This window comes from Aethalodelphis obliquidens, unplaced genomic scaffold (assembly GCF_003676395.1).
Source record: "Aethalodelphis obliquidens isolate GAN/ISIS:26980383/991018 unplaced genomic scaffold, ASM367639v1 scaffold3, whole genome shotgun sequence".
In the NCBI taxonomy this organism is placed as follows: Eukaryota; Metazoa; Chordata; class Mammalia; order Artiodactyla; family Delphinidae; genus Aethalodelphis; species Aethalodelphis obliquidens.
Genome location: NW_020837947.1, coordinates 45,242,049 through 45,253,115, shown reverse-complemented (window position 1 = coordinate 45,253,115; position 11,067 = coordinate 45,242,049). Strand labels below are relative to the sequence as shown.

At 41.0% G+C, this 11,067-nt stretch overlaps 1 long non-coding RNA gene across 1 annotated transcript in view; it reads right to left on the bottom strand.

The window, feature by feature from the left end:
- Window positions 1-7,519: 7,519 nt before the first annotated feature.
- Window positions 7,520-11,067, bottom strand: part of LOC113610255 (uncharacterized) — an 11,770-nt gene continuing 8,222 nt past the window's right edge. Inside the window, exons 3-4 of the long non-coding RNA XR_003429012.1 lie at window positions 10,665-10,764; window positions 7,520-9,060 (exon numbers count right to left, since the gene is read on the bottom strand). This is a non-coding gene — a long non-coding RNA (uncharacterized LOC113610255). The remainder of the gene's footprint in view (window positions 9,061-10,664; window positions 10,765-11,067) is intronic.

The window sequence follows — 11,067 nt, the reverse complement described above, 5'->3', positions numbered from 1 at the left end:
CTTCTCTGGGTTTATCCTGAGTGGGACTCTCTGCACTTCCCGGACTTGGGTGGCTATTTCCTTTCCCATGTTAGGGAAGTTTTCAACTATAATCTCTTCAAGTATTTTCTCAGACCCTTTCTCTCTCTGTCTTCTCCTTCTGAGACCCCTATAATGTGAATGTTGGTGTGTTTAATGTTGTCACAGAGGTCTCTTAGGCTGTCTTCATTTATTCTCATTCTTTTTTCTTTATTCTCTTCTGTGGCAGTGAATTCCACCATTCTGTCTTCCAGGTCACTTATCCATTCTTCCTCAGTTATTCTGTTATTGATTCCTTCTAGTGTATTTTTCATTTCAGTTATTGTATTATTCATCTCTGTTTGTTTGTTCTTTAATTCTTCTAGATCTCTGTTAAACATGTCTTGCATCTTCTCGATCTTTGCCTCCATTCTTTTTCCGAGGTCCTGGGTCATCTTCACTACCATTATTCTGAATTCTTTTTCTGGAAGGTTGCCTATCTCCACTTCATTTAATTGTTTTTATGGAGTTTTATCTTGTTCCTTAATCTGGTACATAGTCCTCTGCCTTTTCATTTTGTCTATCTTTCTGTAAATGTGGTTTTCATTCCACAGGCTACAGGATTGTAGTTCTTCTTGCTTCTGATGTCTGCCCTCTGGTGGATGAGGCTATCTAAGAGGCTTATGCAAGCTTCCTGATGGGAGGGACTAGTGATGTGTAGAGCTGGGTGTTGCTCTGGTGGGCACAGCTCAGTAAAACTTTAATCTATGGACTTCCCTGGTGGCACAGAGGTTAAGAATCTGCCTGCCAATGCAGAGGACATGGGTTTGATCCCTGCTCTGATCCCACATGCCACGGAGCAACTAAGCCTGTGCTCCACAACTACTGAGCCTGTGCTCTAGAGCCCACAAGCCACAACTACTGAGTCTGCTCGCTTAGAGCCCGTGCTCCAAAACAAGAGAAGCCACCACAACGTGAAGTCCGCACACCGCAACAAAGAGTAGCCCCTGCTCGCCACAACTAAAGAAAGCCTGCGCACAGCAACACAGGCAAAAATAAATAATAAGTAAATTAATTAATTTAAAAAAACCCTTTAATCTGCTTGTCTCCTGATGGGTGGGGCTGAGTTCACTCCCTGTTGGTTGTTTGGCCTGAGGTGACCCAGCACTCAACCCTAGAAGCTCTTTGGTGGAGCTAATGGTGGACTCCAGGAGGGCTCAGGCCAAGGAGTATTTCCCAGAACTTCTGCTGCCAGTGTCCTTGTCCCTGTGGTGAGCCACAGCTGCCCCACCCCACCCCACTTCTGCAGGAAACCTTCCAACACTAGCAGGTAGGTCTGGTTCAGTCTCTTATGGCGTCATTGCTCCTTCCCCCTGGGTTGGTGCACACACTACTTTGTGTGTGCCCTCCAAGAGTGGAGTCTCTGTTTCTCCCAGTCCTATCAAATCCTGCAACCAAACCCTGCTAGCCTTCACAGTCTGATTCTCTGGAAATTCCTCCTCCTGTTGCCGGACCCCCCAGGTTGGGAAGCCTTATGTGGGGCTCAGAACCTTCAGTCCAGTGGGTGGACTTCTGTGGTGTAGTTGTTCTCCAATTTGTGAGTCACCCACCCAGCAGTTATGGGATTTAATTTTATTGTGATTGCACCCCTCCTACCATCTCATTGCAGCTTCTCCTTTGTCTTTGGATGTGGGGTGTCTTTTCTGGTGAGTTTCAGTGTCTTCCTTTTGATGATTGTTTAGCAGTTAGTTGTGATTCCAGTGCTCTCGCAAGAGGGAGTGAGCACACGTCCTTCTACTCTGCCATCTTGAACCACTCTGATTTTTCATGCTTATGAATGTTTAGTGGACAAAGAAGTATTTAGTACAGTTAGTAAAAAATATAGTCATAGTAACAGCAAATGAAGACTAGCTCTTTTGAAACATTTCTGCCATATCTTAAAACACAGAATAAACATTTATTGAGAAAATAAAAAGTTTTGATATTTTTTGGTTTAGATCAAGAAGGCTCATTACAACTAGTTGCTCATAAAGCATACGTCCTCCCTAATTTCTTACTGTCCTGCCTACCGATTTTGTTATCAAAAGTATATTTACAAGTAATACATATGTAGTCAATATATTAATTTATATACATATAATAAATTAATAATAGCAAGCATACAAATATTCTTACTATTATTAATAAGTCTAATATAAATCTAATATATATATATCTCAGGCATAAATCAGAAAGTGTGCTTGCTAATATTAATATTAATTTTTTTTTGGTGGTACGCACGCCTCTCACCGTTGTGGCCTCTCCCGTTGCGGAGCACAGGCTCCGGACGCACAAGCTCAGTGGCCATGGCTCACGGGCCCAGCCACTCCGCGGCATGTGGGATGCTCCCGGACCGGGACACGAACCCGTGTCCCCTGCATCAGCAGGCGGACTCTCAACCACTGCACCACCAGGGAAGCCCTTCAGTCTTAATTTCATCCAAGTTTGGGAGGCATTTCATGAGATGCTAGGAATGCTCGTTCCCACGTCAGGTGAGGAGTTCATTGATAGGTAACTCAATGTGCTATTACTGGACTTGGCCCTGTTAACAGCAGCCAAAAGCCTCTGGACCGACTGTCTTACTAGTGTGTTATGGTTCAGGAGATGTTTCCTGTTTGTTGCCTCTTCCCATATCTCGAGTTTTACTATCATGATCATTGATCTCATAGAACTATATATTTGCTCAATCATTTCAAGTCACCTAATCATGATTAATTTTATCAGAAGCTCAGTCACACATTTGGTAGTGCAAGAAACAATAATCTTGTAAAATAGGCAGAATACAAGCAATATAGCAAGTAACATTAATAAGGACATAAATAAGAATTTAAGCTAAGAATTCCATTAGGTGAGGCCCAGTATCTCCCCAGGTCATCTGACCCAGTCTGTTCTGCATCAGTCACTAACTTTAAGGGAAATGATATATTGGCATTGTATATAAAATTCACCAAAGACATGCATGTTTGAGGCAACTAGTGGGTCATCGTAACCCCTCACAGGATTGAGAAAGGAAGGTTACCTTTTAAAGAGTGACATGGCTGGTGCCAGAAGAAGAAAAATTGATCTTTATGCTTGAGCAGGTATCTCTGCCATTGGGAAGGTCTGGTTTATCATAATGCAGATGCACAGTGCATACCAGAAGGGAGGGAGGAGGTCCAAATGGGCAGAGAAAAGAATTTCATGTTTAAATTTTTCTTGTCTTTCCTTAAAGTATGATTTTTATTTCATCAGATATATTTAGTGGAGAGCAGGAAATTTAAAATCTATTCCTAAAAAATCTATCATTTTGACAGTGATTATATTCATTATGTGATTGAAGCTCAGAAAACAGAACTGACGACCTGCACTGAGAGAGAATGATCCAGGGTGGCTTTTATGCTAAGGCTTGAAGAGTGAAAAGGCGGCCTGAAAATATTGGTAGGCTGCAGTAAGAAGAAATTGAGAGGGGTCAATGCTGATGGTTTCTATTTTTTATGTGAAAGAAGAGGCAAGGTCATCTCTTGAATATGAATTTTTCAGGGTAAGAGGGAAGGCTTAGAGAGAATGAAAAATTTTGGCAGCATTTCCATAGGAAATGAGTAAGACAAGCAAGAACAAGTAGATGAGCCAGGTCAAAAAAAGACCTGAGCTTGCAATCCTGCCATCAACACAGTGATGAGATTTTTCTCTGCTGACTCAGATACAGAGAAAACAGATAATGAACTGATCCAGGATTGAAGATGGATGAGACAGGTGTGGGAGAAGGACAAGAGAATATGGAAGGACTCTGGTGTGAGAGATGTAAAAGCGATGGACCCTGCAATCCTGGACAGGAATTCAGAAGAAATGGGAGACAATGAGAAGTGAGCAGTGTGGAGAGGACCCAGAATGGGAGTAAGGGTGGTGAAGTTAGACAAGTAGAAGACAATTTGATTCGTGGTTTGAAGTCAAAGATTTCAAACACAGGACGATTCTGGATAAAGGTACAATCCAAGGAATGACGGACCGTGGGGTTCTGCTTCTACTGTTGGTTGTTAGAAATGTATTGCCACTGTTTTATTTGGGGGTATTACTATGTGACTGATAATGTAAATTGGATAAGTCCACTTAGAACACTGACGCATGGTTAGAGTGACCATATTTTTTAAACTAAAAACCATATCTTTTAAACTAAAAACAAATGGTTTAACAATGTCCCCTACTTTTTGGTAATTTGTTAATAATATATTTACATGAAAAGACAACACAGTATACAACATACACAGTATTTGGGTACCACGTTAGAAAACCCAGGAATCACAGTTTATGTAGACACTACAGACGTAACTTTTATTTTTTTAAAAAAACTTATTGGGCTTCCCTTGTGGTGCAGTGGTTGAGAGTCCGCCTGCCGATGCAGGGGACACGGGTTCATGTCCCGGTCCGGCAAGATCCCACATGCCGCAGAGCGGCTGGGCCCGTGAGCCATGGCCGCTGAGCTTGCGCATCCGGAGCCTGTGCTCTGCAACGGGAGAGGCCACAACAGTGAGAGGCCCGTGTACCGAAAAAAAAAAAAAATTATTGAATTATTTACTTACTTATTTTTGGCTGTGTTGGGTCTTAGTTGCTGTGCGTGGGCTTTACTCTAGCTGTGGCGAGTGGGGGCTAATCTTTGCTGCGGTGCGTGTGCTTCTCATTGTGGTGGCTTCTCTTGCTGTGGAACACGGGCTCTAGGTGCACGGACTTCAGTAGTTGTGGCACATGGGCTCAGTAGTTGTGGCTCGCGGGCTCTGGAGCGCAGGCTCAGTAGTTGTGGCGCACGGGCTTAGTTGCTCCGTGGCATGTGAGATCTTCCCGGACCAGGGCTCAAACCCATGTCCCCTCCATTGGCAGGTGGATTCTTCACCACTGTGCCACAAGGGAAGCCCTACAGATGTAACTTTTAAAATGACAAATGACGATGCAAGAAAATTAAATACTTCCAAACATGTTTAAAATGCAAAAATTTTGAGTTAAACTGTAAAAACTTCTTGAGAGAAGAGACCCTTTATTAACTCAGTGTATTCCAATACTTCTTTTGAAACCTTGTTCCCCTCAAGCTCTACCACTGTGTAGAACTGTGCAGGTCAATAGTAAGAGATAAATAATACTTCTTGTTTATAGGTGTATTCTTTCTTGTTCTATGTCCAAAGAACAAGACTACTTCCCTGCTCAAATTCCAAATTCCTTAGGAAAACAGAAGCTGCAACAAAACCACACCAGTAATTTCCACTCACATGTCAGTTTAAAAACAACTTGGGAAAGGTCAGCCTATTCGACTTCCTTCTATTGTTGAGTTTACCCAGTTCCTGATTATATTACAGTGTGGTGGTGATTTTTAAAGGTGATTCCTTTACCTGTTTCAGTTTTCTGAGCAACATAAATTAGCCAGGAACATTCTTTTCATCCCGAATACTACACGTCTTGGGAAGAGATTCGCTGTGATAAAAGCCATTATCTCCAGTGGCCTTTGCAAGAACATCTATGACACTTGAGTGGAAACCCATTCAAGAGCTGAGGTGCAAGGGGGTCCAGGAAAGGTCACCAGTGACACAAAGAGGCCACTAGTGTGCACTGTATCTCAATTCAAAGGCCAAGGACGCTCCTGGGCAGTTTAAGCACTAACATTTACACTTATTGCAAATATGGTTTTAGCCTTCAAACTGCGGTTTCAGTTTGTTTAGACTTCTATCGCTTTGAAGTTATTAGCTTTGCCCAATTATCTGAAAATACACATTTATACCATGTAGTGGTTGAGTGAGAATGACATGTAGAAAATTGTTTCTAAGGAAGTCTTTTAGCCTATCTTTTGAAAAATTCAGAATACTGTATTATTTTTATATTTGTAATTTTATCGATTTTTGTTTTACTTTTCAACTACCAATTCTAGTCTAACATTTTCTACGCAATCTCTATGTTTTTAGTTCCTTTTAAAATGCTGCACAGACATCTCAGAGTTAAAGTGAAATTCAAAGTATTCAACATGAAAAAGGAATATCAAGGGCACCGTTTGCAAAACAGACAATCAAACAAAAAAACAGGGTGGGAGCAGTCTGGGAGGAGCTGGTGCCAGGCTAGGAACGTTTAGAGCATCATTTCTTTCTCTGATGATGAGTGTGTTAACAAGCCTGCTTTTAGACTTGCAATAACACTGCTTACCAGGAGAATGTTCTGAAGGCAATTAAGTTACATGCATCATCAGTGTTTAGAAATTTGGCTACCAAACAAGTAAGCTCAAATTGGGGATAGGAGTGGGGACCAGTGGGTAAGAGCACATGTTCTGCTCTGTTGAATTCTAATGGCATGACCTTGGGTAACCTACTAACCTCTCCGGGCCTCAGGTTCCTCACCTGTAAAATGAGAATAATGGAATTACCTCTTAGGGTTGTTGTGAGGATTAAATGAGGTAATAAAATATGTAAAAGTACAATATTACAACCAGTGCCTGGTACAGAGCAAGTGCTCAGATATCATGGGGAATTCTCTACCCAGTTTTAAAGTCAGGTTTGGTTTCTAGGCAAGCCCTTAAAATGGCGGAAGTTTTAAAAAAATGTCCTTTTCTAGAGGTGAAAAAAATAAGAAGACCAAAGAGTCTTGAATACTATGAAAGGATGGTGAAAAAGCAGAGTGATAATTAAGCATTTTGTTTATAACAATAAGGAAACAGGTTTAATTTATAGCAGGAGTGGCTAGGCTTCCAGTTTGTAGACTTCCTGCCACATTGCACTGTAAGATACTGCTGAGCTGGAAATTACAAAGCAAAGCTACTTGATTTTAGTCATCATGGTATTAATAAACTTTGAAGCTTCCCTGCATCCTTTTGATTGGATGTAGAGTACAGTGATTTAACATAAACATACTACTACCTACAGGAAAAGAGCTGGATTCTAACACTGTTAGGACCATTTAACGGGGAGAATCATTTCATCAAGGGAGTTTTGTTAGCAATTCAGTAACTAAACTCCCTTGGTTGGGTTCCAAGACCAATGATAAGGATAGGGAGGTTGGCTTTAGAGCACAGTGTTCATGGTGATGTTTAAGGCCTAGGAATATTCCATTTGAATTACAGTGGAAAGCAACAGTATTTGACATCTAATAATCCACTTAATTTGTTAGCAATCTCAGTTTAAATCATTGTATAGATGATCTCTGTGGCATGCTATTTTTATTACAGAATTTTGGTTTTTGTGGAGTTTGTAAAGTTTTAAGACATTAATTTTTTTTAATATTTACTATTTCATTTTTTTACACAAAATATTACAAAATTTAAAACTATTTTCTAAACCAAATTTAGTCCAGAACATATGTTTAAAAGCACTGGTAAAAAATGATATTTTAAAAAGCAAACATGGGGCTTCCCTGGTGGCACAGTGGTTGAGAGTCCACCTGCCGATTCAGGAGACACAGGTTCGTGCCCCAGTCCGGGAGGATCCCACATGCCACGGAGCGGCTGGGCCCGTGAGCCATCGCCGCTGAGCCTGTACGTCCGGAGCCTGTGCTCCGCAACAGGAGAGGCCACAACAGTGAGAGGCCCGCGTACCGAAAAAAGAAAGCAAACATGAAGAAAATCTAGAGAAAAGCTGGAATACCACATTGTCATAATGATTAAGTTTTAGCTCAAAGTGATTTTAAAGACCAGTTTATTTGCTCACCCCTCCTCCTGTTATAGACAGACTGTCTTGCTGCTCAGTCATGATGTGAATGGTCTCCTTGAATTGTATGATGCAGACCTGTATGGCCAGAGTGGTACCCTGGTAACAGATAAGAAAATAGAAGTGAAAGTACCTGCCCAGGTTCTTGAGAAGCTTGGTTTCTTATTGGCTTCTAGGGCTCTTTCCAAACTCTATAGTATTGAAATAAAATTTGACCTGCTAATTCACATAATATATCAGGACACATTGTTCAGTTAAAATCAGTAGAGATAACAAACCTGATCAAAATCTTTACAAACTCATGCTTCACAGGGGACTGAATTTTTTGGAAACAATTGAAAAATGTACCCACAAGAAGAAGATTGAACAGAGTAGAGAAAATAGTGTATAACTGTTTGGATAGCAGCAGTGTCAAACCTATTTAAAAAAATTAGCAGTCCCCTCTGGGTAGAAGGTGGGCAGGGAATCACATGGCAGAAGCCCAGGCCTGGACCCCTTTGGCAGCACAAAGCTCCAATCAACCGCCAGGTGCCGTGGTGTATCGTGATGCTCTACATGGTTTTCCATCTCACCATTTTAATTTTATGGGGTCATGGTTCAGGTGGTCTCACAGAAGCAGGGATTCTTCGGAGATCCTATAAAATATAGAAAAGAGAAGTCACTCAGGGAGAGCTGCAGGAATTGGGGGGAATTGGGAGAGTGTGTAGCCCAAGCAAGAATAAGATAAGGCGATCACTTTTGCATTGGGGGAAATGTATCTAACTCAGATGTTATGTCACTCACATCCTCTGGATATCAAAAGAGATAGAAGCACATGTGAATAGACACTTTCAGCTTAATTTTTTTCTATCCTGGTAAATGATTCAAACCACAGTCATTGTGATTCAACCTTCTTATATTTGCCCTTGAAGGACAGGAAGTGTCACTTACTTCTGTGGTATTCCTCACAACATAGAGCGTATGACAGGGGTAAGACAGAGTTTTATTAAATTTGTCCTGGATTACTAAGGGAAGGGAAGGGAAAGGAGAAGAAGATCCCTAGTTTTCTAGGTTGTTATTCATTCTTGCCCATATGCCATGTATGTGCCTTCTGATTTGTCAAAGCTTGTTAACTGGGTGTGAGCCTATATTTTCATTCAGTCCACAAAGACTCACTCTAAATCACAACGTATGCCAGTAGAAAAAAAAACAAAACCAAAAAAACCCAAAACAAAACAAGCCCCCAGGCTGGCTGGCATTGAAAGTGCTGGCAGACAGAAGCAGTAATCTGTTGGTAATTTTATAAGGTTTCTGTGCTGATTGCCATTTGGGCGGTGTCCACAGTCACTGATGAGGCATTCACATACTCACAGCTGCCCTGGGCGCAAGACAACATCTGCACAAAAACAGACAAGGATTATTCTGACAATTAAAAGAGTTGTTTACTGCTAATGCTATTGTCACGATCTACTACAAGAATTTCAATTAAATGAAAATCAAATGCGGCCCTCAGAGGCCATATGGCGCAGTGAGGGAAGGACCCCACTTCCACAGTCAAGAAGCCCCCATTCCTGCCCTGGCACTGCCAACGCCTCGCTATGAAAGAGAATGCTCAGCTGACACGTGCCCAGGCCTAAGCCAGGGTCTTTAGACTCAGAAAGAAAGGACCTGCTGCTTCAGGAATGCAAAGAAACTGAGAAAAATAAAGCCCATCTTAGATGGAGAAGAACAGACACACCAGATAGGACAGAAAGGAAGAACCAGGCTCAAAGAGAAAAATGGTGCCAAGTAAGGTAATAATAATTCTTATTATTTAGTGCCTACAGTATGCCAAGTACTTAAAAAAGATTCTTCATGTATTTATGGGAATGTGAAATGAGTTGACCACAATCCTTTCAAACTTCTTTCATGTACATCACTCAGCAGTTGTATTGCAATGCCAAGGGGCGAAGCACTTTTCAAATATTATTTCTAACTTATAAAACAAGCTTTAACCAGAAAGTATAAGTTGTGTTTGTTGAAGAAACTGACACTCAGAGGTTGAGTTACCTGGGGCCACACAGCTCGTGTGGCTCTTCCCTGTTATGAGAGATTTGGCCAAAGCTTTCAGATGACTCAAGCTGCCCAGGGTAAAGGGGGCCCAGGAAGTGGGGAGATTCCTAGTCTGAGATGTTCTCACTTGGTGGAAGACTGCCTCCTAGTCTTAAAAAAGCTCACAGTGAGAAGAGTGCTAAAAAAAGAAAGAAGAGAGGAGAAAAAGCAGGAATCTGAGAGAAGAAAGGTAACAAAGAAGGGGAAAGGTAGAAAGAAAAATATAAGAAAGTAAGAAATAAAGGGAAAAGCTAAGTCGGATCATCATAGTAAATGGGATCTAGATAAGGACTCTATTTTCTGCAAAGCCATAAAATGTCGATTCCCTATGTTTTGACACGGGGTACAGGGGCCTGTTTTCACCAGATGTGACAATTGCTTCAAAGAGAGCCTCCGACTGGGAGCAAGTGACTTTGACAAGTCAAGGAGAATCAAAATGGACACTCCACACTGCAGAAAACACATTTTTTTTTAAAGGCATAGATCTACTCTATACAGTTATTTTAACAAGTTCAGGCTAGCTTTGATCATACATTATTATAACCTTGACACTAGATGTATTATAAAATTTCATGTAAAACAAGTGTTTAATGGCAGGGGGGCCATGAAACAATTCTAGGATATTAAATTATTTTTAGAGAAGCAGGATGAGCACATGAGTGTATGATTATCTTCTATGTTTGCCATTAATAGTGTCAGATTCATCCGCCTACTCACAAAGACCTGCAAATGGGATAAGTGAATATGGAATAATACGCCACAATTATAATAATAACTAATATTTAGTAAACCCATTCTTTCTTAGCATAGCCTTCCCCAATCAATTTACTTAAAATTGTACCCCTAATATTCTCTCCTCTATCCCCATTATTTTTTTCAATAGCATTCTTGGACACTCTAAAATTTCACCTTATTTGTTATTTCCTGTCTCCCCTCAGAGAACGTAAAATTCCTGGGGCCAGGGTTGCTGTTTTGTTCACTGCTGTATCTCCAGTGCTGGGTTCATGGCCTGCACAAGATAGAGCCTGATTAGTATTAGTTGAATGGATGCATGAACAAACCGGTGTTATATTTCAAGAAGTATACTTTTGCTTTAAATTCATTATCTTGCTTGATTGTCGTATAATTCTAAGGTAGGAAATGAGTCTTCAGAGAGTTTGAGTTAGTTGCTCAAAGTCTCACAGGTAGGAATTATCAGGTCAGAGCTTGAGGAAGGCCTTCTGATTCTAAAATCCTTAAACAAATACACTATGGAATGATAGCTCGTGTGTGTGTGTGTGTGTGTGTGTGTGTGTGTGTGTGTGTGTGTGTG